General features: G+C 41.5%; 1 protein-coding gene across 1 annotated transcript in view; it reads left to right on the plus strand.

Annotated features, from left to right (window-relative positions):
- The window catches only part of DPP8 (dipeptidyl peptidase 8), a 1,004,126-nt gene that overhangs the window by 652,942 nt on the left and 324,950 nt on the right, over positions 1-26,234 (plus strand). The window lies entirely within an intron of this gene.

A 26,234-nucleotide genomic window follows, 5' to 3' on the forward strand; every position in this document is an offset into this window, starting at 1 on the left:
TATCAACAAACAGGGAGGGACCAGATCTTACCCCCTTTGTCTCGAGGCCATGAGAGTTTGGGAATGGGCGATCACTGGTCATTTTCTGATAACAACGCATATTCTGGGATGGTCCAACATTCTAGTGGACAGATTAAGCCAGACTATTCTGATGACTTATGAGTGGTCTCTGAATCCTTCAGTAGCAGAGCAGATCTTTCTAGAGTGAGGTCGGTCTTGCTGCAATCTCTTTGCATCTCCTTCCAAAGTGAAGTGCAGTGAGTTCTTCTCTCTGAACCCCCTGCCGGGGGAGTCTCCCAGAGATTTTCTAGTCCATGCTTGGCCTCCTGGTCTTCTTTATGCTTATCCTCCTGTACCCCTTATTCCGAAGTTTCTACAGAAAGCTTGTCGACTGGGGAGCAAAGTGATCCTCATTGCCTCGTTTTGGCCTCGCCAGGTATGGTTTCCCTTCCTTTGGTCTCATCTTCTAGCTCTGCCTTGGATCTTGGATCCTGTTTTGGATCTCATTTTACAAATCTGGACAGTCTGAGGCTCACAGCTTGGCTGCTCCAGTTCCCTCAATTGCTAGGACTCCTGGATTGTCTTCTTCGGTCAAATCTATTCTGGTTGTGGCTCATAAGTCGTCCACCAGGAAGATTTATCTTAGCAAATAAAAACATTTTTCCTTTTGGGCTTTTCAAAGGAGTTTAGATCCATTCATGGCTCCCATTCTGGCTATTCTCGATTTTCTGGCAAATATTTTTCAACAAGGGGCTAGCTCGTCTGCGATTAAGGTTCCACTAGCTGCCATTTCTCATCTTCATGTGGGCGAGAATACTGATTCTTTAGCCTCTTCCAGATTGTGTAAAGCTTTTATCGAAGGTACCTTTCTCTTACATCCTCAGGTCAAAGAACCCATTCCCCTATGTGACTTTAGTACTTCAAGCATTGGTTGCTCTGCCATTTGAAGCTGCAGCAACCACGGATCTTAAGTTTTTGTCTTGGAAAACAGCATTTCTGGTGGCTTTCACCTCTGCTAGGAGGGTTTCAGAACTGCAAGCATTGTCTGTCAAGGTTCCATACATGATCTTCCACAAAAACAGGGTTTCTCTTCACACCAATTCTTCTTTTCTCCCAATAGTAGCATCGGAGGTTAATATCAATCAAACTGTCAATTTACCTGTTTTCTTCCCAAATTTTACAAACACAGTGGTGTATAAGTTGCATTTGTTGGATGTTCATAGATAGTTACGGTTCTATTTACACAAGACCAAAGCCTTTCATAAATCTGACCAGTTGTTTGTGTCCATTTCTAAACCTTTTTTGGGTAAACTTATCTCCAAGGTTACCATTGCTAGGTGGATCTCCCTATGTATCCTTCAGATCTACAAGGATAAAAGTTTGTCTCCTCCAGGTTAGGTTAAAGCTCACTCGACTAGGTCCATGGCTATGTCTGCGGCCTTTTGGTCGAGAGTATCATTAAGTGACATTTGTTCTGCGCCTACTTGTTCCTCATCTCATACCTTTATTTTTCACTATAAATTGGATTTAATTTCTAGAAGGAAAGCATTCTTTGGTTCTGCTGTGCTCCGGAATATCCTTCCATGAGGGCCACCCAGGTATTTTAGTAGCTGGAGACTCTGTCCCACAGGGTTGAAGATCAAATGAAGTAAACTACTTCAGATAAAGAAGTTATGTACTCACCATAACATTCCATCTGAGTAGTTCTACTTCATTTGTCTTCAGCTGTCCCTCCCTCCTTCCACTAACCTTAGCATATGGACAGCATTATAGCTGGTTTTCAGTGTGTAAGGTGTTTTTTGAGGTCGGGTTGTTCAGTGTACGGTGCAGCAAACCCGATCTGGGGGATGGAAGGTAGTGGTGATGTATTATCGGGAAGGGGAGGAGCTTGGAGCTCGGAGCAGATGCTAGTGAAGTTGCTGGCTCGGATCCGATATGGATCTGGTACCCACAGGTTGAAGACAAATGAAGTAGAACTACTCAGATGGAATGTTATGGTGAGTACATAACTTCTTTCTTTTTTTAGATGATTGTCACTGTTGAAGTGGCACGCTGACCCCATGTGCAAAAATCACTATTGGAGCTCCTCTATCAGTTAATTATAAGTACTCCCCATTTTATTTGTCCCAGATATTTTACCAAGTAGCCATCCTTTCTTTATCAAATTCACACACTTAGCTCTTTCTAAATGCATCTGCCTTTTTTTCTGTTGGAAAAGCTTATAATGTTGCACTGTGAGTAAAGGACTGTAGGTTTCACTGCCAATTTTAAATGGTATGTCATGTCTGCTTTTCATCTGATCTTTAATTCATAAAGGAAGACAATGAGCATATTTATTTAGTAAAACTGTTAATACGGTTTCACATTTGTGCATTAAATTCACTTGGATAGCCATTGCCAAATGCTTTCAAAAGGAATAAACATCTTCCCATTTTAAGTTGCATGACCAGTGTAGTTCTTTGCAAGCGGTCTCTTTTGAAGAATTACTACAAGGATGTGAACACTCCTTTTTCAAACAGAACTTTAGTCTTCATCTAAGGAAAAAGTTGATGAGGCAGTGCTTGTTTTACTAAAATCACTTCTAAGTTCTCCTTAGTCAAACTAGTTATGAACTGTATGTTCAACCCCTGCCATCATGTGCTTGCTCAATACATAGGGTACTTAATGTTAAGATCCTGTTGCCAGCATCCTTATTCTTTTAATTCGTGCAACAGTTTGTGGGGACTTCAAGATCAACATTTAGACATTAGGTATATCAGTCCATCAAACCAAATAATCAACATAAAGCAATATTCTTTGGAGAAGAGTATGACAAAAAGCAAAACGCCAAGTTACCAGGCACAGGTGATGAATGAATGCTAGTAACAGTAGACAGCTCACAGTAGAAATACAGAAACTATTAAAAGTATGTATAACAAACAGGCCACACTAGCAATTAGGGAACTGAAACAAGACTTTAAACTATTTGTTCCCTTTAGATATACTGGGAGAGACAGTAAAACAGAAAACTTTACCTTTTATTCACAATGTCACAAAATGTGGTCGAGGATTGATTTCTTTCTAATCTCTGAAACATTTCTCAACACGAAAGTCACAACCCATACACATACCAGATTTTTTTTCCGACCACTCAAGTCACACTTTTTATTAAATGGGACAATAAACAACAACAGTCTAACAGAGGCTACATTTGGACATTAAATCCCAATCTCTTATCTAAACAATATGTGGTAGAAGGCATAACTAAGCTTTTAAACTCCCTAACTTTAAACCTAGACAATTCACGACTGCCACTAGACATTGAATGGGCTTCAACAAAAACTCACATTATGGGCTTTTTAATTAACAAAGCAACGCAGTATAAAAAGTTGTTCTCCAAGGAGGAATCTGTATTAAAAGAAAAAAATAAAGCAATTAGTGGAGGAACTAATGTTAGGTCCTAATAGAAACACCAAAGACATCTTAAGGAAAACACAAAAATAATTATACCTAAAAGAGGTAAGAAACTTATCATTTAATGAAATGAGAAACTTGGCTAAATACGCAGACTATAAAAATGCCATCCAGGGCCTTGTTGAGACTAATTACTCTACATAAATCCACACCCGTTATAACAGAAATTTATCACTGTAACAAATTATATACAAATAACCAGACAATAATGAACCTTTCTGAACAACTTTATACTCAGATTTATGGAGAACAATCTTTAGCATCTTCAGATATGGACAGAAAAGCTTTCCTTCAAGATACAGTTTTCCTGCAATTAGACACTAACCAACAAAATAACCTAACAAAACCAATAACAACAAAAGAAATCAATGACACAATCAAAAATCTAAAAACAAATAAAGCTCCAGGTCCAGATGGACTCACACCAGAATTTTACAAGTGCTTCACACCAATAGTTGCTAACATATTACAACAGGTACTAAATTATATAATAAACAACAAAATAAATGACTTACACTATAATGCCTCAAAAAAATTCTCATTTTGAAAGGATAATCAGATCCTAAAGACCCCTACAGACCAATATCATTACTAAATATAGACGCTAAGATTCTCACCTCAATAATAGCAAATAGACTAAAGAACACTATATCCAACATCATTTCCCGAGCAATCAGGTTTTACCCCATTTAGACAGACTTGTGATAACACCTTAACCGTAATAGCCATGATAAACTTTGCAAACATTAAGAAAACTCCCATATACACAGTGGTGGTTGATGCCCATAAAGTATTTGATAGAGTGAATATTATGTTATAGCTTCAACTTGTACCTTATTTTGGGTTTCCTAGCAAATTTATACAAATGATTAAAATACTATATGAAAACCCCTATGCTAATCTATATGTTAATAGAACTCTATCAAATAGAATAAAAATTAAAAATGGGATGAGACAGGGATGCCCTTTATCCCCCTTCTTATTCAATCTATACTGCAAACCGTTGTTCCTGTACATTAAACAGAAAACATGTCATAACCCGCCATCTCTCTTCAACTTTAAAGTCTTTTATACAGCTTTTGCCGATGACTTAGACATCTATTTTACTAACCCCAGCACTGACATACCCAAATTACTAAAAGCAATTGATTACTTCTCAAGTATATCTAATTATAAACTTAATTTAGAAAAAAATATATTTTCCCTCTAAACCCCCTGTAAACTACTGTCATTAATCCCGTTGTTAAATACAATTAAAATAAAAGACTCAACCAAATGTCATGGGGATTACATTTTTCCAAAACAAAAAAGATTTTTATCAAAGTAACATATCGGATAAATGGAATATGATAATGCAAGACTGCAATAGATGGAACAATCTCAAATTACCATTCCTAGCTAAAGTCTCGATAATCAAAATGAATATTCTTCCTAGGGTTAGTTATACATTTTTAACCACACAAGTGGTAATACAGAATCCATTTTTCAAACAAATACACATGTTTCTGGCCAAGTTCATTTGGGAGCCTAAAAAAACAAGAATATCATACCAAAAACTATCTCTTCCAAGACTAAAAGGGGGCTTAAATTTACCAGATTTTAAACTGTACTATACCATTATCAGTAATAGTAGAATACTAAAGATAGCAGCATTTGCCCCTTCATCCAACAAATGGTCTCCTATTTGGCTGAAAATATATCATAGCTATATCAAATCTCTAAAAAGTAATTCTAGAGCTCTTCCTTTTCTAACCAAAAAAGATATAACAACTTATAAGCTCACTGACCCTCTAAGACACTTTATTATAGTATTTCAAAAATTATTCATCTCACTTGGTCTTGCAATGGGCTTATTTCAGCCAATCCACAATAACCCAGACTTAAAAATTAAGAACTCACTGATAAATCTCAACAACTGCCCTTTATTAAAAGACTTGAGAATTCAAGATTTCTACCCTTACAATAACTATACAATTACAGATCTGAGATCTCATCTTAATTTACCAAAATCGTACACAGTTATATTGAGACAAGTGAGAGAAGTATATTCCAAACACCTTCAAAATACCAAATTAAACGTGGTAGATATAAAAAGTTGTGAAACTCTATGGAATATAATGCTATTCAGGAAAAAAATGATATCTAACACATACAAATTAATAGCAGAGATCAAATTTCAGAACAGTATTCTTATCTCTAAATATTGGTTTAAAAGTAACTCGTCAGTAACTGAACAACAGTTAAACCAAGCTTTCACATTAATGCACAAAGCACTACTTTTGAAAAAGTTAACTTATACACAGCTCATGATCAGCAACAATGCTTATCCTACCCCCTCAGTACTATACAAATTTAACTCTTCTAAATCACCAAATTGTCCATATTGTAGGTCACAGGAAGCAGACATAACTCATATATTTTGGAGCAGTAAATGCATACTTAAACTATGGAATTCATTAAAAATCCAACTACAAAAACAAGACTATGAAAAAGCAACTCTTAATAGGGAATACACACTATTTCATATTCCCCCCCTCAGGAATATCCCTGAAGCAAGTAACTGTACATATACATTATTCCTATTAATGAAATTATACATAGCATCCAAATGGGGGGATAGAATGAATATTAATTGGGCAGAATTCAAAAAGATGGCAATCAAACACATGCTAGCTCATAAATGGGTAATAGATGGAACAAATAACAGTGTGAAGAAACTAAAAGTTTGGGAAAAGATATTTAACATACTGCTAACTTAATCCACCCACAGTGTCATTAAGTCTTAGACATCTATGAGCAAATATAGGCCTCCAATATACACACAGTTATGGACTAACAAGATTTCTCATTACCAAGGTAAACTCATTAAATGGAGGTATTAAAATAATTGATGTTTCATGTTGGTGTATAAATACTGTCCACTGCTAAATTCTGTAGCCAGTGTATTAGTACATTAATATTGTTATCTGGATTTTGTGTGTTCTGTAAATTGAAAAATTGAAAATAAAAAATTTGGGGGGGGGGCCTATTAAAAGTACTTATTTGTATTTTTTGTATTTTAGCAGCAGATAAACTTTGTGTTGTTGAACAAGGCCTGCTTGGGGGACAATGCCAAGTAGGTTGAATCTCATTTGTAATTTTTCAAGAGAGTCCATCCATCCATCCACAACCCCTTTTTCCCATTTTTTGCACATGGGTTTGGGGTGTCATTGGGGTGTCACTTCAGCAGTGACAATCATCTGGAGCCAAGGTTCACAGTGCTAGGTGGCTCGCCCTGTTGTGGTTGTACTTCCATACCACACACTCACACACAGACTCACACCTGTGGCCAATTTAGAGTGTCCAGTCCACCTACTGCATGTCTTTGGAATGTGGGAAGAAATGGGAGCATCCAGAGGAAACACGCAAATGCAGGGAAGACATGCCGACTCCTCACAGAAGGCATCCCAGCTGAGAATCGAACCAGGGAACCTTTTGCTGTGAGGTAACAGCGCTATCCACTGCACTACTGTGCTGCCACTAATTTGTACTTGAATTGCAGTGAGATATTCATGCCTTTTCTCTTAAGAACACTGTGCTGTTGAGCCAGAGGCTTGCAATGTCCTTGATCATGAATATTGAATAGATCTGACAAATATTTAAGAGGAAAATAAAACTCAGGCTTGAAAACTGACCCATTCTGTGTTAGTGGAATCACTGCAGAGGGCATCCATAAATCTGGGAAATGGTCAGAGCCAAGAGAATGCTATTAAAAGTATTACATGCTATTAAGACTCTGGCTACAGACCCGCAACACCAAGTTGCCTGTAATCAAGAACTCCCTCAAGCCACCAATTCACTTCTTGTAAGGTTATAGGGTTGTGGTCAGTGGAAGCTGTGGGAAATAGTATCTTTGTTATCTATTACACTGAGGCTAGGATTTGGCCAGTGTTGGGGGGAGTTTTAAAAGAGTCTGCTGTCAGAATTAGATCAGTGAGCCACATCATCGAAAAATGTATCTATTTCAACATAGAAGGAATTCCTCTTGTGTCTATGAAAAGTCTTAAAAACATTGTATTGTACAATATAAATAGACCAGTTGGTAGCACTTTTATAAACAGAATTCAAGCCCTAAAAATAAAATGCACTTGACCATTTCAAGTAAGCATCTACTTTCAAGTCTTCAGAGTTCATAAAGTGTTCATAGAGAGATTCTGATAATGAACTGTTGATCCATGAATTACAGTAGCAGTGTAAAGTTGAGGCACATAAACCTCCTGGGCTAAATGATGCTGTGAGCTTTAAGACCTTTTAAAGAAAGAAGAAATAAAGCTTAAAAAGCTGATTGGCCTAGTCATGTTAAAAATGCAGTTTTTAAGTGTTATTCTTTCCTAAACACTTCTGTGTGAGTTGTTTAATGTAATAAAAATGTATATTGATCTTTTTTCTATTTTTTTATGTTGCTCATTGTGATTGTTTTAGTAAGTTGATGTCGCTTGTTAATTTATTGCCAGAATACACAAAGATTTGGTGTGCCTGTTTTGTATAAATTTTCATAATATTAATAATATCTTTGCTGTAATAATCCCTACCGTTGGTCATGAGGCTTCCACCCTTTATTTCCTCATTTGTTTCTCCTCTTGCTGCCACAGGCTAGATGCCTTGAACAAGGAAAGCAAGAGCCACAGATTTTGTTTTTGGTGTCCGGAAGGAGGAGCAGTGTAGGAAATTTTCTGTACTTCTAACTCACTTTTGTGTTGGCTGGTGGGAATTGTGTAGTACTTCATCTGTTCTGCCAAGCTATATGTGTGTGTATTCTTACACTTGCTTCTTCCTTTTGTACTTGGAGCACGTCTTCCCAGATAGTACTTGGGCAGTGGGATCTATACCAAACTGTTTTTTTGACGCAAGCAGCTTTACTCCCACCTTTCCTAGTTGACAGATAATCTGAAAAGCCAGGCCTACATCCCCTTATGCCATGAAGACATCTCCTTTACAAAAAAAAATTAGCTATTACAGTCAATCCTTTTCAGGTAATTTTAATTAAGCTGTTTGACTAAACTGGTTGACTGTTGTTTTATGTAAAATCTTGTAAGCTGAAGGGAATAGGCTTAATCTGAAGTAGTTTACTTCATTTGGTCTTCAACCTGTGGGAATACGGATCCATATTGTATCCGAGCCGGCAAATATTACTAGCATCAGCTCCGAGCTCCAGACTCCTCCCCTTACCCATAATACTCCTCCACTGCCTTCCATCCCCAGATCTCGTTTGTCGCGATTTGTTATACATCGTGTCTTCAGAGCTCCAGCTAGCAATGGGTTATTCTCTACTGTAAGTTTAAAATTTTCTCCTTCTTTCAGCCGCTCTAAGTTAGTGTAGGTACCCCTTCTCCCCTCCCATCACTTTGGCGTCAAGTGTTGGTTTGTTTAGTTAGATAGATAAAGTAGTTTGTTCTGTGGTGCCCCTCCCCCTTTATTGTTGTCTATAGACTAGCATGGTGAGTGTGTGTGTGTGTGTGTGTGTGTGTGTGTGTGTGTGTGTGTGTGTGTGTGTGTGTGTGTGTGTGTGTGTGTTAAGAAAGTTTTTGCCTGTCTTTTTTTAAGGCTTTCTTTCTTTCTCACAGGATGGCTGAAAAGCTTGTCTTCAAGCACTGCACAGAGTGTGGCCAGAAGCTCTCCCCAGCGGATGGCCACATTCTGTGTGTGTTGTGCCTAGGTGTGGCCCACCTTAGTGTGGATTGCTACTGATCCTCCTTCCTCGATTTCGGCTTCAGTCACAGTGGCTGCTGTGACTGCCTCTCCCTCTTCTCTTCCTCTGGCTTCTCCTCCCTCCCAGGCTGGGACTCAAACTCCTGCATCTAAGCCTGTGGTAGCGGAGCAGAGGAGAGGTAGAGAATGGGAGAGAGAGTCGAAGATGAAGGAAAAGAGGAAGAGGTCCCCAGACCTCGCATCTGCGAGCAAGTCAGTATGGATCCATGACTCCCCTCGGCTCCGGTCTCCGAGGTTCTTCCCAGAGCCAGAGGAGGCACGTTCAGTCTCCCGGGTTTTGGTTCCCTGACCCGCCAGGTCGGAGCCCATGGCCTCGTCGCGGTCACCCTGCTCCTTATGGGGTAAGGATCTGGATAAGATGATGAGGCGCTTTATCCATACACATATCCAGATGGGGGTCTTGCCAGCCCCCCTCCCTCTGGAGGGGGGAGTTCGCTTCCTTTTTTTCAACCCATTTCTCCTTCTCCGATCCGACCTTCGGAGTTCTCAGATCCGAGGTTGGCCTTGGTCGGGGGGTCAGCACCGACGGTACTTGTTTCCTCAATGCTGACAGCTGCCTGGAGCTTCTCGGATCTGACCAGATTGGATCTGAGCCGCTCTTGGAGCCGGAGCTTGGGTGCCAGATCCGAGAGAGTGGAACCTTTTCCATCGGCTTTGACACTGTCAGGCCAGATCCCCTCCCTCTGAGCTCCGTCCACTGTGGGACCAGCTCCAATTCTCACATCGGACCTGGAGAGACCAGCCTCCTTATTAGTTTCCTAGGAGGTCCGCTCTCCCTCGGCTTTCAATGTGGTAGAAAGGGTCCTCTCCGTTGGATCGAGACCCCTGACCACCCTCTCGGACTCTGTCCAGAACCCCTTGGCTCTGTCTACGGTCCCCATTGTCTTACCAGAAGGACAGCCCATGCTCGAAGAGCCCCAGACAGTTCCCCCTGAGGAACAGATGGCTTACGAGCACTCCCCTGAGAGCCCCACTGGAGAAGTGCCTCGCAAGCATATGTGCAAGAGGAGCCACTTGGACTCCCCCAAGTCCCTAACCGGGGACACTTATGTATATGATGGTGAGGGCTCCCCAAGATCACCTCCCAAGGATGTCTCCTTTGGAAACATCATGGAGATCTTGCCTCAGCTGGAAGGTTGGTCTGCCCCCAAGCCGTCTTCTGATGAGTCTGTGTTCCTGGAGGCTTTCGGCATGGGCGTGTCTACTTTCTTGGTGTCCCCTCCCATGGATCCTTTAGTGGATTTGATCACCTCACGGCCTTGGAAGGAACCTGACACTGTGGAGCCTATCCCCAAGCGACCCGATAAAATTTTAAGCTCCCCCCCATTGACAGGCCATCCTGGAATAAGGGCTCCCCTGTGGACACCATGGTGGTAGCAGCAGCCACTAAGAGGGAACTGTCTCAGGAGAATTCCTCGGTCCACACTCCTGAACAGGAGTCACGGATGATGTACTGCCTAGGGAAGCGGGTGTATGCTTCAGCTAACTTTTCCATCAGGGCGCTGAATTACTTGGCCCATGTCACTAGACTCCAACGCGACCTAGTAAAGGAGCTGGAGGTTTCTCCACCCAAGTCTATGTTGCAGGAAGACAAGGCTTCGTTCTCCACGAAAATGGCCACTCTAAAAGCGGTATCAAATATGTCCATGTGACTCCTCTCCCATGCTACGGAAGAAGCGGCTAGGGTGGCTGGGTCCAGCGTGTCCATGAGGCATAACACCTGCCTCAGGTTGTGTCAATTTACCGCACCCTTTAAGGCGTCTTTTGCCAATTCCCCTTATGACGGCTCAACGCTTTTCGGTAAGACCATCAAGGAGACACTAGTCCAAAGTGAGAAGGATGGAAGACACTATCTGCCATTGGAATCTGCTTCTCTAACCCTCAGAGGTCTTTTTCTGGGAACCAGAGTGGGAAAAAGAAGATGTGGTTCCAGAAGTCTCAGTATTCCCGGGACACTCAGGATTCTTCTTCCCCTAGAGGCAGAGGGGGACAGAATGGACACCGGCCCAGAGGCAGAGAGGGGCATGCGAAACTTTGGGTCTCGAGAACCGTTCTTGGACAGACCCCGGCAGCAACCATGAAGGGTTGCCCGACTGCTCTACTCTGGAGGCAGTCGGGAGATAATTGTCCTTGCACCCAGTGGCATGGAGTCCATAGCAACTGACCGCTGGGTGCTTTAATTCATATCCACAGGATATTCTATCTCCTTTGTGGGGTACCCCATATCTCCCAGACACCTCACGAACATTCCACCCACACAAAGTGAGGCAGCAGCACAGCAAATTTCCAAGCTGCTAGTAAAAAGAGCCATCAAAACCGTCCCCCCAGATCAGTCCGGATCAGGCTTCTACTTCAGGTTCTTTTTGGTGCCAAAGAAAATGGGGGACTTAAGGCCCATTCTGGACCTCTCTACCGTAAGCTTGTCAGTTGCCAAAGAGAAGTTCCGGATGATCACTCTAACAGTCCATCATGCCGTACCTGCAAGAGAGCGACTGGATGTGCTCGTTAGACCTCCAGGATGCTTACTGTCACATAAAGATGCACAGAAGCTCCAGGAGGATGTTCTTCATGCTTCACTGTTGCAGTCATTACATTTGGGTTATCTGCTTGTAGGTAGCCCTCAGCTGACCTGATTAACAAAGTCTTGGGTCCTGCATTGGATGATGTCTCTTCTTCCGTGATGTCAGGTCATCAGGGGTATAAAACATGCAGCCGATGTCATTACATCAGGCTTTCTTGCTGTGCAGTGCCCGAAGCAGAAGCAGTTCGCAAGCACTGGTTGGCTGACTCCTGAAATTTTCGTTTTCGAGTTTCAGAACCGAAGTCTTCAACTAAAAGCTAAGTACCCCATTGGGGAAACTTTTTCTTGCTCTAAACCGATGTCAGTAAAAGTAAATAATTGCATTTCTTGTGGAAAGCAAATACCTCATAAAGATTTTCATTTGTACTGTATTCCTTGCCTAGGCCCTGACCACGACATACCTCACTGTCGGTTTTGTGCTTTATTTAAACCACAAACTATCCATCGTAGGTATATTTGCGCTTATAAATTTTTTGGTGCTCGGTTCAGTTATCCTGATATGTCTTTGGTAAGCCATCAGACTACCGACATTCCAAAGAAACGCAAAGATAAAAACAGAGACAGGTCGCCCAGTTCACTGGTACTCAGTGAGGCGCTTTCGCAGCCCCTGATACCTGCTACTTCAGATTCGCAGGCCTCTACTGAGACCCATTCGGAGTCCGGTATGCCGCGAGATGCTTCAACTGTGGAACCTGCGGATGTCTCTACCTTGGATGGGTCCGGAGCCGCTGTGCAGGCACCGGCTTCTGAGGGTGTATTCAGGCCTACTGACTTGCATATTAAACTGGCGCCATCTTCTTCTTCAAGACCTAAAACTCGAACCATGCCTAGAAAACTGACGCCCAGACCGCATGGTCAGGCCTCTATGCCTAAAGAACAAATGATAAGAATGACTGAAGACCTTATTACTTTAATCAGGGGAAGCCAACCTTCCCCCTCTAAGAGACCTAGGACTGAGTTTGCTTATGATACTTCTGACCAGGATTCTGAAGTTTCTGTTTCCTCTGATGACCAGGATTTACCCTTATCTACCTGTCAGGATTCTGATGCTGAAGACACTACTCCCTCTGCTTCTTCTCTTTTGGTGAAACCTTGCACACTCTCAGGGAGCTTTATCATTGGGAAAGTCAGGATTTCTCTGATTCTAAAAAGAGGCTTAGGGATTTCTTACTCCTGCCCCAGCACAGGCCTTTAGCTATACCTCCTGTACTGGACATTGTTGATGATGCCTTTTCGGAATCTAGCATGGCCCCTTAATCTTTACCTCCTGCTTCCAGAAAACCTTATAGATATTACAGGGTTCCTGACTCTCACAAGTTCCTTTTCAAAAATCCTACTGCGGATCCTGAAATCATTTCACAGGGACCCAAGGGCATTAAAGCCACTACTGCCAAAAATCTTACCCCTCTGATAGAGACTCCAGGGCGCTGGATAGATGGGGTAAGAAGGTATACACTTCTGCAACTTTGGCCATTAGGGCCTTGAATTGCCAGTTTCATATGTTAAAGTATCAGCTGCATATTATTGGATTGCTTAAACAGAAAATTATGTTGACTCCTGATTGTGCTGAAAATAAGGATTTACAGGATTTTATGTATTCTGCTGAACAAGTTGGTAAACATACACTGCAATGTGGTTTTGATTCACTAGAGGCATCTTGCAAGGCTGCAGTAACTGGGTCTGTACTTAGAAGGCATGCTTGGCTTAAGGAGCAATTCTTGCCAGATCATGTTAAAGCGAAATTACTGGATGCTCCCTTAAATGAGGGCCACCTGTTTGGCAACAAGGCAGAAGAAGTTCTTAAAAAGATGGAGAAAAAAGCTAAATCTATGCAAACTGTTAAAGACTTTTTGCAAGTACAACCTCCAAGATTTAGTAGGCATTGGCCTTCTAAGAATTGGTCCTTTCCTTCCTCTTCCAGACATTCTCAGTCCAAACCCAGATCCAGAAGCGCACCCAGGCTTCAGTCCCAGGGGACGCACAGGACTAAGCAGTGGGAAGGGGGGCCTCCACTTCCAAATTTGGGAGTAATCAAACTCCCCCCATGGTAAACTGTCTCAGTAACTTATTTTTAAAACTTCTAAGCACTTCTCAACTGACTGCCCCTGTGGGGGAAAAGATTGCACTTCATGCAAAGAACTGGGGACTCATTACCCAGGACAAATGGGTTTTAATTATAGTGTCCCAAGGATACAGATTTCACTTCCACATGTCACCAACTCCAAATGGTTGGCTGGATATACCTCCAAAGGAGTGGGCAGCGGCCCAAAAACAAGTACTCTCTCCCTTAAGCATAGGGGCTATTCAGTTGGTACCTGAAGAGAAAAAGGGACAAGATTTCTACTCGAGATTTTTACTGGTACCCAGAAAAGACAATTCATGGCGTCCTATCCTGGACCTTCCTACTCTAAACACCTTTTTGGTGATGTCAAAATTCAAGATGCTGACTCTTCACCAGTTGCTTCCTATGCTAATCAAAGATACGTGTTTGGCAACACTAAATTTAAAGGAACCATACCTGCACATCCCAATCAGGGAATCATGCAGAAGATACCTACACTTCAAAGCAGGCTACACGCACTATCAGTTCTCTGCACTGCCCTTTGGCTTATCTACTGCGCCCAGGGTACTCACAAAGTGCCTAGCTCCAGTCATTGCATTTTGCAGGCAAAGAAATATTCAAATATACCAATACCTGGACGATTGTCTAATTCAGGCAGAAAACCAGGACATACTTTTGAATCATCTGGCTTTTGTACAGAGGGTGCTAACTTGTCTGGGGTACACCATAAATGAAAAGAAATCACACCTGGTAGCCTGTCAACAAATTATGTTCCTGGGAGCAAGCTTGAATACAACTTCCCAGATGGCTTTCCTCACGCCGGAGAAACAAATTCACTTGACAACCTACTTCAAACAAGTGGTCACAAAAACCCTGCTATCTGCAAGGCAAATACTACAAGCCTTGGGGTTCATGGCCTCCTGCATTCTTCTAATTCCATATGCAAGACTGCATATGAGGAAACTACAATGGTATCTAAAAAGCCTATGGTGTCAACATTCTCAGGATAGAGGAGCAATGATTCCTATCATTCCTTGTCTACGCCTAGAGTTCCTTTGATGAGCAGAGGCCTGCCATCAAAACAAGGGACTGCCATTCACACTACCTCCTGCTGCCCAAACCCTAACAACAGATGCGTCAGACTATGCATGGGGGGGTGCACCTGGTAGGAAAGTGCATTCAGGACAAATGGAACCGAAGTGAAATGCACCTTATCATAAAAAAATGTTAGCTGTACAGAATGCTCTGACAGCCTTCAAGGACCACATTCTTCCAGGACAATTAATGGTAAAGACGGACAACACCACTGTTATGTGGCACGTAAACAAGCAGGGGGTTACACATTCATACCCCCTCTGCAGACTAGCCATGGCATTGTGGAACACAGCCTTGAGCTACCAAGTACATCTACAAGCTCAATTCCTGCCAGGAAAACTAAATACACTGGCAGATGGACTTAGCAGAACCCTCATAGACCCACACGAGTGGAAACTGGAACCAAGGATTTTCAACATGTTGACAAGCAAATGGGGGAGCCCAGATATAGACCTGTTTGCCTCCCCCTAGAACTATAAATTGGAAAAATTTTGTGCAAGGACTCCCCACAGACAAGCTTGGAAAGTGGATGCTCTGTCCTTCAGCTGGAAAAACCTATTAGTTTATGCCTTTCCTCCTCTGCCTCTGTTCTCCAAAGTACTACTAAAGATCAAACAAGACAAACCAAGGATGATTTTGATTGTACCAGTCTGGCCACACCAACACTGGTACCCCCTCCTGCGCATTGTGTCACTGTTGGCCCCAGGGCACCTGCCTCAGACTCCTACCTGCTGTGTCAGCAGGAGAACCAGATTCTGCACCCTCAGCTTCAAACACTAAACCTAGCAGCCTGGCTAATTACCTAAACTTTCCTTTACCATCCCTCATTAAACCAGTGATGGATGTCATTTTAGAGGTAAGGAGGCCTAGTACTAGAAAATCTTATGTTGAAAAATGGGAAAGCCTGGAACAGCAGTGCCCAATTTACCAGAGATTTTACAATACTTAAATGAGATGCTTCGCAAGGGCCTGTCTTTTTCCTTAATAAAAATTCACGCCTCAGCCATTTCAGCTCATTATAACATAGAACCTCCCCTCTTCTCTCTTCCACTGCTCAAGCAGTTCCTCAGAGGGGCCAAAATTTTAAGACCACACAGGAGAGCTCCAACTCCAGTACCTTAACTTTGTACTGGAGAAACTCACCCTTCCTCTTTTCTAGCCAGCTGCTACTGCAGATTTAAAATTCCTTTCTTGGAAAACAGCTTCTCTTTTAGCCATGACAGTGGAGCCTTTCATCATCTTTCATGCAGACAGGGTGTCCCTCAGGACCAATCCCTCGTTCATGTCAAAGGTGGTATCCAGTGTGGCCTTTAATCAGTCCATTCATTTGCCTACCTTCTTTCCTAATCCACAGAACAAAGGGAAACGGATACTGCACTCCTTAGATGTTCACAGACAATTTAGATTCTACTTGGACAGGTCTAAACCTCAATGGAAATCTGAACAACTGCTGGTGGCATTTGCTGCAGGGACAGAGGGGAGGGCTCTTTCAAAGTGAACTATCGCCAAATGGCAAGGCCATTGCATTCACTTCTGCTATAAGCACCATGGAAAACCTATCCCACAGGGGAACAGATCCCACTCAGCCAGGGCTGCATCTACCTCTACAGCCTTTCTCAGAGGCGTACCTACCAGGGACATCCTAGAAGCTGCTACCTGGAGTTGTGTACATACTTTCACCAAGCATTACCATTTGCCAGTTTTCTCTAAATCCAGAGCTGGCTTTGCCACTGCAGTTTTGCAGGGCCTTATAGCTGGTCCTAATGCTATCTAAATTCTTCCTCCCATCCTTAGCTTTGGGAATCTACCCAAATGTAATGACTGCAACAGTGAAACACGAAGAACATAGTACAGTTGTGTACACTTACCATAAATGTAGATGTTTGAGTGTATTCACTGTTGCAGTCCTGGTTTCCCTCCCTCCAGCCCCCTGACTTCGTTTGGCAATACCTCTGCTCTCCTTTTCAATGCTTAAAAGCTTTTTGGTGTATTTGCTTTTTTGTTGGAGGTAAAACCTTGTATATTTATATATTTAATTGCTTCCCATTAGGGGGGCTCCTGACATCTGGGGCAAGAAAAACTGATGTAATGACGTCGGCTGCATGTTTTATACCCCTGACGACCTGACGTCACGGAAGAAGAGACAGCAACCGACGCAGGACCCAAGACTTTGTTAATCAGGCCGACTGAGGGCTACCTGCAAGCAGATAACCCAATGTAATGACTGCAACAGTGAATACACTCGAACATCTACATTTATGGTAAGTGTACGCAACTGTACTTTTCTCCACCTCTGGCTAGAGGCCAATCATTATCAATTTTGACCCCTACCCTTTGGTCTCACGACAGCCACCAGAGTGTTTACCAAAGTGATGGCAGTTGTAGCGGCTCTCCTTAGGCTTCAGGGGATTCAGGTCTATCCATACCTGGACTATTGGCTCCTCACTGCTCCCACCAGGCGTCTGCTCTCCCAAACCAGAAATTACCTTCTGACACTTGCCCTGAGTTTGGGTATCACAGTCAACACAACCAAATCTCTCCTAGTTCCTGTACAGGCAATAGACTACATTGGTGCCAGGATAGATACACTTCAGTGCAAAGTGTTCCTGACTTCGGAGAGAGTTCAGAACCTCAGGATGTATGTCTCCCTGATCTACCATTCTCACCTCCCATCGGTGGAATCAGTGTTGAGGGCCCTAGGCTCAATGGCGGCGACCATAACTCTTTTTCCATGTGCTCGACTACACATGCGGATTCTTCAGTGGACTCTAGCGGTTCAGTGGTCCCTGTTGGAACTACCATTAACTCATCCTATCCACTTAAGTTGAGTGTGTCGGTCGTCCCTCATATGGTGGATGATCTCTTTGGACATTTTCTAGGGACAACCCTTTGTTCAAGCCCTGGCTCAAACCATAGTGACCACGGACGCCTCCTAACTTGGGTAGGAGGAGGCATTGTTCGTGCATGACATTCCAAGGCTTGTGGTCCCCCATAGAGACCAGCTTTCACATCAGTGTCATAGAGATGAGGGTGGTACTTCTAGCATTGCAGGCGCTTCATGCCTTTCTTCCTCTGAGGACAATTGCCATTCAGTCAGACAACATGTCAGTAGTCTGCTATATCAACAAACCGGGAGGGACCAGATCTTACCCCCTTTGTCGCGAGGCCATGAGAGTGTGGGAGTGGCTGATCTCCACCGGTTGCTTTCTCATCGCAATGCACATTCCGGGATGGTCCAACATTCTAGCAGACAAGCTAAGTTGGACCATTCTGATGCCTTACAAGTGGTCTCTGAATCTGTCAGTAGCGGAACAGATCTTCAGCGAGTGGGGTCAACCTTGCTGCAATTTCTTTGTATCTCCTTCCAACGCAAAGTGCAGCAGGTTTTTCACTTTGAACCCCCTGCTGGGAGAGTCCCCCAGAGATGCTCTAGTTCACGCTTGACCTCCCGGTCTTCTGTATGCTTACCCTGCCAGTACCTCTCATTCCGATGTTTCTGCAGAAAGCTTATCGACTGTAGAGCAAGGTGATCCTCATTGCCCCCATTCTGGCCTTGCCAGGTATGGTTTCCCTTCCTTTGGTCTCACCTTCTGGCTCCACCTTGGATTCTAGATCCCATTCAGGATTTGATTTCACACCCCTCAGGGGTGTCTCATCCAAGTTTGGACAGCCTGAAGCTCACGGATTGACTACTCCAGTTCCCGTAATTGCTAGGACTCCTGGACTATCCTCCTCAGTTAGATCTATTTTGGTAGCTGCTCATAAGTCTTCAACCAGAAAGGTGTATTGCAGCAAGTGGGAACATTTTTCTTCTGGGCGTCTCAGAGGAGTTTAGACCCATTCACGGTTCCTATTCCGCTATTCTTGATTTTCTAGCTGATATTTTCCAGCATGGAACTAGTTCTTCTGCTGTCAATGTTCAGTTGGCTGCCATTTCCCATTTTCATGTGGGCGAGAATTCTGCATGCTTAGCATCTTCCAGACTGTGTAAAGCTTTTATCATAGGCACCTTTTTGCTACGCCCCCCAGTCAAAGATCCTGTTCCCCCGTGGGACTTTACTATGGTTCTCCAAGCTTAGGTCACTCCGCCTTTTGAACCTGCCGCAACTGCAGATCTAAAATTTCTGTCGTGGAAAACAGCTTTTCTGGTAGCTATTATCTCTGCTAGAAGGGTTTCAGAATTACAGGCCTTGTCCATCAAACCTCCGTACATGATTTTTCATAAAGATAGAGTTTCCCTTCTAACCAATCCATCCGTTCTTCGTAAGGTGGCATCTCCAGTCAATATCAATCAGACTATAAATTTGCCTGTGTTCTTTCCCAATTTTATGAACAAGATGGAATACAAGCTACACATGTTGGATGTTCATAGACAGTTACGATTCTGTTAACACAGGACAAAACATTTTCGTAAATCTGATCAATTGTTTGTTTCCTTCTATAGACCCTTTTTGGGGAAACCTATTTCCAGGGTCACTATAGCTAGATGGATTTCTTCATGCATCCTGCAGGTCTAGAAGGACAAAGGCATGTCTCTGGCCATGGCTACATGTGCGGCTTTCTGGTCTAGAGTGCCTTTGGATGACATTTGCTCTGCAGCTACTTGGTCCTCATCTCATATATTTATTTCTCGCTACAAATTGGATTTGACTTCCAGAAGGAGAGCATCCTTTGGCTCCGTGGTGCTCCGGAATATCCTTTCATGAGGGCCTCCCAGGATTTGTAGCTGGGAACTCTGTCCCACAGGTTGAAGACCAAATGAAGTAAACTATTTCAGATAAAGAAGTTATGTACTCACCATAACGTTCCATCTGAGTAGTTGTACTTCATTTATCTTCACCGTCCCTCCCCCCTTCCCCCAGACCTTGGCGCATGGTCAGCCTACGGGCTGCAATATAGGTCACAAGTATGTTATCTGGTCAGGTTCTAAGTATAAGTTCAGCAAACTCGATCTGGGGATGGAAGGCAGTGGAGGTGTATTATGGGTAAGGAGAGGAGTCTGGAGCTCGGAGCTGATGCTAGTAATATTTGCCAGCTCGGATCCGATACAAATCCGTATTCCCACAGGTTGAAGACAAATGAAGTACAGCTACGCAGATGGAACATTATGGTGAGTACATAACTTCCGAAAAACTCCACAAAAATGCAGATAACAGTCCAAACTGCTCCAAGTTGTTTCCAAAGAATCACGTATCACAAAAGCTGAAGTAATTTGTTTAATACGAACTTCAAAAAACGCCACATAACAAAGCAAAACATACACTTAGATTGAGCGCGCTTTCGTCTATAATCATTAAGACTTCATCAGAATCAAAATAAACCCATAAAGAACCAACTTATATAGTACCTGGGTAATGAGTTAATTGACCGATTCAGTGGGTGTCATGGCCAATGTAGAATGCTAAAAAGCTTACAAATGCTTACACTGTAGCCATATAGTAATCCAAAACCAGCTGTTGTGTAATAATATATCATAAAATATATGTCATAAAAAAAAAAATATATATATATATGTCATATAAAATTTAAAACATGCCCAAAAAATATATATATACATCTCATGTTTTCCTACTTAGGACTATTAATAAACACTATGACATGACATATTGTCAGGTCTACTCTAAATAAAATGAATTATAGTCAATTGTAATTTACTAAAGTGCACTGTGCTAATAAATACTGAATTAATACAACATTATAAAAAACAGGGTTAAATATAAATATGAATATATATAAGTATGCTAACATTCTTATAATTAAAACTGTTTATAAATACGTAGAATAAAATAATTGAATTTTAAATAAATTTTACATAAATTTTACACGTATTGGAGATATATAACACTAAAAATAATGAAGTAATAGTGCAGTAATACTAGAATAATATTGTTATTATTATTGATAATGAAGTGCCGGGAATCATACATTATTCCTTTTGGGGTTGTTTGCCAAAAGTTTGAGTGCTGGTTTTATTGAAAGGTGATCATTCATCCCCATATGGCCACATACATCTAACCTGAGTTGCCATATGAGTTCCCTATATTCCAAGAGGGTTTCCCAGTCACCCCCCCGTCACCTTTCTTTACCTCCTCTAATACCCAAAATTTTATATTTGCTTTCTCACATGTAGTGGTGTGTCTAAACAAGGCATTATTTTCATTCTTTTTGCTTATGTCCTTCATGTGTTCATAAATACGTTGTCTCAAGTGTCTTTCTGTATTCACAACGTAATATGCCCCACATGCCAGACAGTATGCCAAGTAAACCACGCCCTTAGTGTAACAGGTAAAATAACTATTACATTTCAACCTGATACCACTACCTCTCAAGAATAACTCCTTTTCTCCCGTAATAAATGGACACTGACCACATCTGCCACATTTGTGGGTACCTATTTTAGGTTGTGTTCCACTTCTCTCTTGAAAAACCTTCTTCCTCTCAAATAACATTTTAAAATTAAGGTTTCTTTTATAACAAAATTTGAGCGGTTGTTGAAATATATGGGATTTATTACTCATTCTTGAAAAAAATCTTCCAGGCCTTGTTTAATCCCCCTTGTAACCAACTTATCCCTTTATAGTAGGTGATTGTTAACTGGGGTGGGATATCACCATTGAGTGTGTTGGTCCCTCTTTTCCAATTATTACTCCCTATGTTGGTAGTATTTTCATTGTGTCTCAAAAGTGGTAAATATTGGGATTTACGTTTTTTTAGCACTTCTTTCTTTATACTTTTTATTAATCCTAAAGGGTAACCTCTTTCCCTAAATAAATTTTGTATCATTTCCATTTCTTCCATACATTCAAAATTCTCACTAGTCATTCTGGAGGCCATAATCATTTGACCTTTGATAATGTTTTTCTTCAAATGCAGGGGGTGATCACTCTCAAAATGTACATACGAGTTTGAAAAACAATTTTTCCTGAAAATCCTAGATTTGTATTTTTTATCCTTTGTATTCTTACTAAGGGTTACATCAAGATAATTAACATAGTCAGAATTGTATTGATATGTAAATTCAAGAAAAGTTGTTGTAGTATGTATATATTTTATTTATTTTTATTTATTTTATTTTACATTTGTTGACCGGGCTAGTCTGGCTGGATACATGTCCATTTTCAGCAGAGGCCCGAGGAGAAAAGCTCCACTATAAACTAAGTACATTACAATTACATAAAAATTGACTATTCTAAGATATAGCTAAAATCAGAGAATACAAAAACAGAGGATTGAAAGGATAATTTCAAAGAGAATCAAGTTTACAATATGCAGTTAATTAAATATCAAACAACTGTGCAAAATGTACATACTTAAAAACTCAACAGTAAAAGGAACAGAACTAATGTAGTGCAGAGATGAAACAGAGTAAGAGAAACAGGTTAGTCAGGTGTACTGCAGGAACAAAGCCAATGATTTTGGAAGTACCGTTTAATTTTCTGTTTGAAAAGTGGCAGGGATGTAGTCAGAGTTATGTCACAAGGTAAGAGATTCCAACTTCTACCTATTGTGTTACTGAATAGGGAATCACCTGCTGTGTTGTTTGCCTTTATAGATTTTGTCATGAATTTACTAGATGAGCGAAGTGAGTTAAGATTGTTGTAAGGGATTAGAAGTTGTGAGAGTATAGGGGTATTGTCAGGTTGGTGTAATATATTGTGGGCAATAGTGAGTTGAGGAATTATAATGTGGTTTTGAACTTCAAGCCAGCCTAGTTGTTTTAGGTTTATACAATGGTGGGTCTTAAAGGGGCTACTAGTGGCGAAGCGAGCTATATTGTTATAGCAAGTAGCAAGTTTGTTTAGATTGGTTTTCTTAAGGTTTGTATAAATTGGGGAAGCATATAGGAGGGTAGATAGAAGGTGAGATTGTGCAATCTTGGTTCTAGTTATTGGGGTTAGGAAAGGTTTGATACGATATAGGGAACCTATTTTTCTGTTAACTAACCTGATGTTGTTGTTAATGTGCTGGTCGAAGGAGAGATCAATGGTTATTCCTAAAAGTTTTGTAGTTGGATCAGGAGAGATGATAGTACCATTATTTGAGGAAATGGAGAAATTTAAGGGGGGGACCGAGTGGTGGGGGTGAAGAGGAGTAGTTTTGTTTTTTTGGCATTTAATAGGAGAAACCGTCTAGAAAACCAAGTTTCTACAGTATTAAAGGTAGTTTGGGTCAGTGAGATCAGCTCAGTAGAGGAAGGTGCTGAGCAGATAAGGGTAGAATCATCTGCGTATTGTATGCAGGTTGCTTGTGGGATCGAAGTCTGAAGATCGTTGATAAAAAGGGAGAACAGGAGTGGACCAAGAATGGAGCCCTGGGGAACTCCGATGGAAATGGGTAAGAGTGATGAGATATGGTTTTCCCATATTACAGCTTGCTGTCTGTTGTTAAGATAAGATCTAAACCAATTAATGGCGAGTTTATCACAAGAGAGAGATTCAAGAATGTTTATTAAGAGAGAGTGGTTGACCATGTCGAAAGCTTTAGAGAGATCAATGAAAAGAGCGGAAGAGAGAGTATTGTTGTTTCGATTTTTGTTGATAGTATCCACAAAGGAAAGAAGGGCAGTGGTGGTACTGTGGTGAGGTCTAAAGTCATGCTGACAGGTTGCTATTATATTGTGTAGAGAAAGATAGTGAACAAGTTGCTGATGAATACATTTTTCAATGATTTTCGCAAGGGGTGAGAGAAGGGCAATTGGTCTAAAGTTGGAGAGGTCAAGGGAGTTACCATCTTTATGTAGTGGGATAATATAGGAGACTTTCCAGATGTCAGGGATAGTTCCCTCTTGGATAGTTCTGTTTATAAGTAAGGATATAGGATATACAATTTCTTTGGCAGCTTTCTGGAGGAAGAGAGAAGGGAGCTTGTCAGCAGAAGGGGTACAAGGTTTCAGTTTGAGAATGAGTTTGTAGATGAAAGAAGTTGATATAGGTTTTAGAGAGAAGTTGTAGGAGGAGTTAGCTATATTAGATGGAATATTAGGGTTGTTGGTGTTCATTTGTTTCGCTAGGGATTGGATAGTTTCAGAGAAAAAAGAGTTGAAAGCATTAGCAGTCTGGAGAGGGGTTTCTGGGTCAGCATTAAGAGGGGAAGGAGTTTTCGCAATTCCTGGGGAAAGTAGTCTGTTTACTGATGACCAGAATTGTTTGGCATTGTTATGATGGGTGTCTTGAAGTTTACAGTAGAAGTGTTTCTTGTCAGAGATTATTGATTTCTTAGCCTGATTTCTGAGCTGGCGGAAATGAACTAAATCAGGGTTTTGTTTAAGGCATCTCCATTTTGTCCATGCTTTGTTTCTAGTATGAATGAGTTTTTTAGTATTGTTGGAAAGCCATGGGGCTGTTTTGGTCTTTACTCTAATAGAACGTTCTGGAGCATGTGTATCCAGTATGGATAAGAAGGTAGTGTTAAAGACTGAGACTGCCTCCTGCAGGGGAAGTGATTTTAAGCAATTCCAATTACATGCTCTCAGTTCAGCTTGAAAATGTTCTAAGTTAAAATGTTTGGTAGAACGAATTAGCCTTGTATTTGGGAGGTTAGTACATTCTGACTTTTGTCTAGTAATGTAGGTTAGGGAGTGGTCGCTGATATTGTCTGGCATAGTACCTACTTTATACTGTTTGTTGACTTTATTTGTGAGTATACAGTCTAATGTACTCTCTTTCTTATTGGGCTTATTGACTCTTGTAGTTGAGGTAATAGTTTGGGAAAAACCATGTAGGTTAATATGAGAGGAGGGATTATCAGCATTAATTGTGTTCCAATCAATGTTAACGTCACCTAGAATTATGGTTTCTTGGGGGTAGGTGGTAGAAACCCAACTAAGATAGTCTTCTAATATTGGAATGTTGTTACTGGAGGAAGATACAAGCAAATAATGTAAATTGCTTTTTTGGCATTAAGTTGTAGTTTAATAATGATGGCTTCTATTTTGCTATCTTGGTTTGGATATGCTGGTTGAGTAGAGATGTTAAGTTGATTTTTGAAAAGTATTGCTACTCCACCACCCTTACGTTTTAAGCGGTCATGTCTTACTATATTATAACCTTGGGGTATAATCTCTGAGTCCTTTGTGCCTGGGTTTAGCCAGGTTTCAGAGAGGCAGAGAATATCAAAAGAGTGGATATCTAAGAGGGCATGGATGAAGGGTATTTTCTTATTTATGCTTTGACTGTTAAGGTGTCCTATGAGGAAGTTATTATTGAGGTTAGGTGAGCAGTTTTGAGGAGGAGGGGAGATAGGACCAGGGTTGGGGTGGATGTCACCATCTTGTAGTGTTGGATTAGCTAGTTTAGTTAAATATTTGCTATTTAGAAATGTTAGAGGTTTTATTTTCTTGTCTGATTGTAGTAGGTAGGTAAGGTGATGTAATCTATGGAATTTAGATAGATGATAGCTTGGGGTGGAAGTAACATTAGAGTAAGATGTGAAAGTGAGTATAGTAGAAGTGTGTTTTTGTGAGGAGTTATGAAAGTTGTTAAGTGAAATTTCAAAGAATGTGAGATGGTAAGTTGAGAGAAGGGTGGTCAAGAGTAAGAATGAGAGTGTAGGCATAGTTGGTGGGAAGGGAGTCATTATTTAGTAGTCTGAGAAGAGAGGAGGAAAGAGGACAATTCAAAGGAGAGAGAATGAGTGTGTTGAACAAGAGAGAGGGAAGTATGTCTGTTTAAAAGTATTGGAGGGTAAGAATTGGATTCTGAAAGGAGTAAGGAATGATTTGACTAGAGAGGACTGAGGAGGGATAAAGACAGAAGTATGAAAAAAGGAGATAGGTAATATAAGACTTAAGGTAATAGGGCAAAGAAAGAGAAAGGGGGAGTGGAAGGTGTGTGTTAAGGTTTGGTAACAATTTGGCGGGAAGGAGAGGGATAGGGTAGTAGGGATAGGGGTGTGGCTGTAGAGGTATAAGAGTAGGACCCCTGGGGGTGGGTGGGAATTGGGGGTAGGGAGCGGGTTACAGCCACTAAGGAGAGATGAGGAAGGAGACAATCAGCTAAAATAGGTAAGGAAGGTGGGATGTGAATGAAGACAAGTAGAAGGGGTAGGAAAGAGGCCAGAGAGCACCAGAGATGAAAAAGGTGACTGGTAAGAGGAGGTTAGTGTAGAAACATACAGTGGGAGAAGTAGAGAAGAGGGTAAAGTGTAGCAGAAGGGGAGGTTACTGAAGTACAAGAGTAAAGCTAAGAGAGAGTTAGGTGGATAGTAAGGTAAAGGTAGAGGTTAAATGGAGGAATAGAAAAACCCAAATCCTAGCTATGTAGCCTGACAAGGGCTGGTTAAAGCTATACAGTGCAG

This window comes from Protopterus annectens, chromosome 7.part0 (assembly GCF_019279795.1).
Source record: "Protopterus annectens isolate FY-2018-M chromosome 7.part0, PAN1.0, whole genome shotgun sequence".
NCBI lineage: Eukaryota > Metazoa > Chordata > Ceratodontiformes > Protopteridae > Protopterus > Protopterus annectens.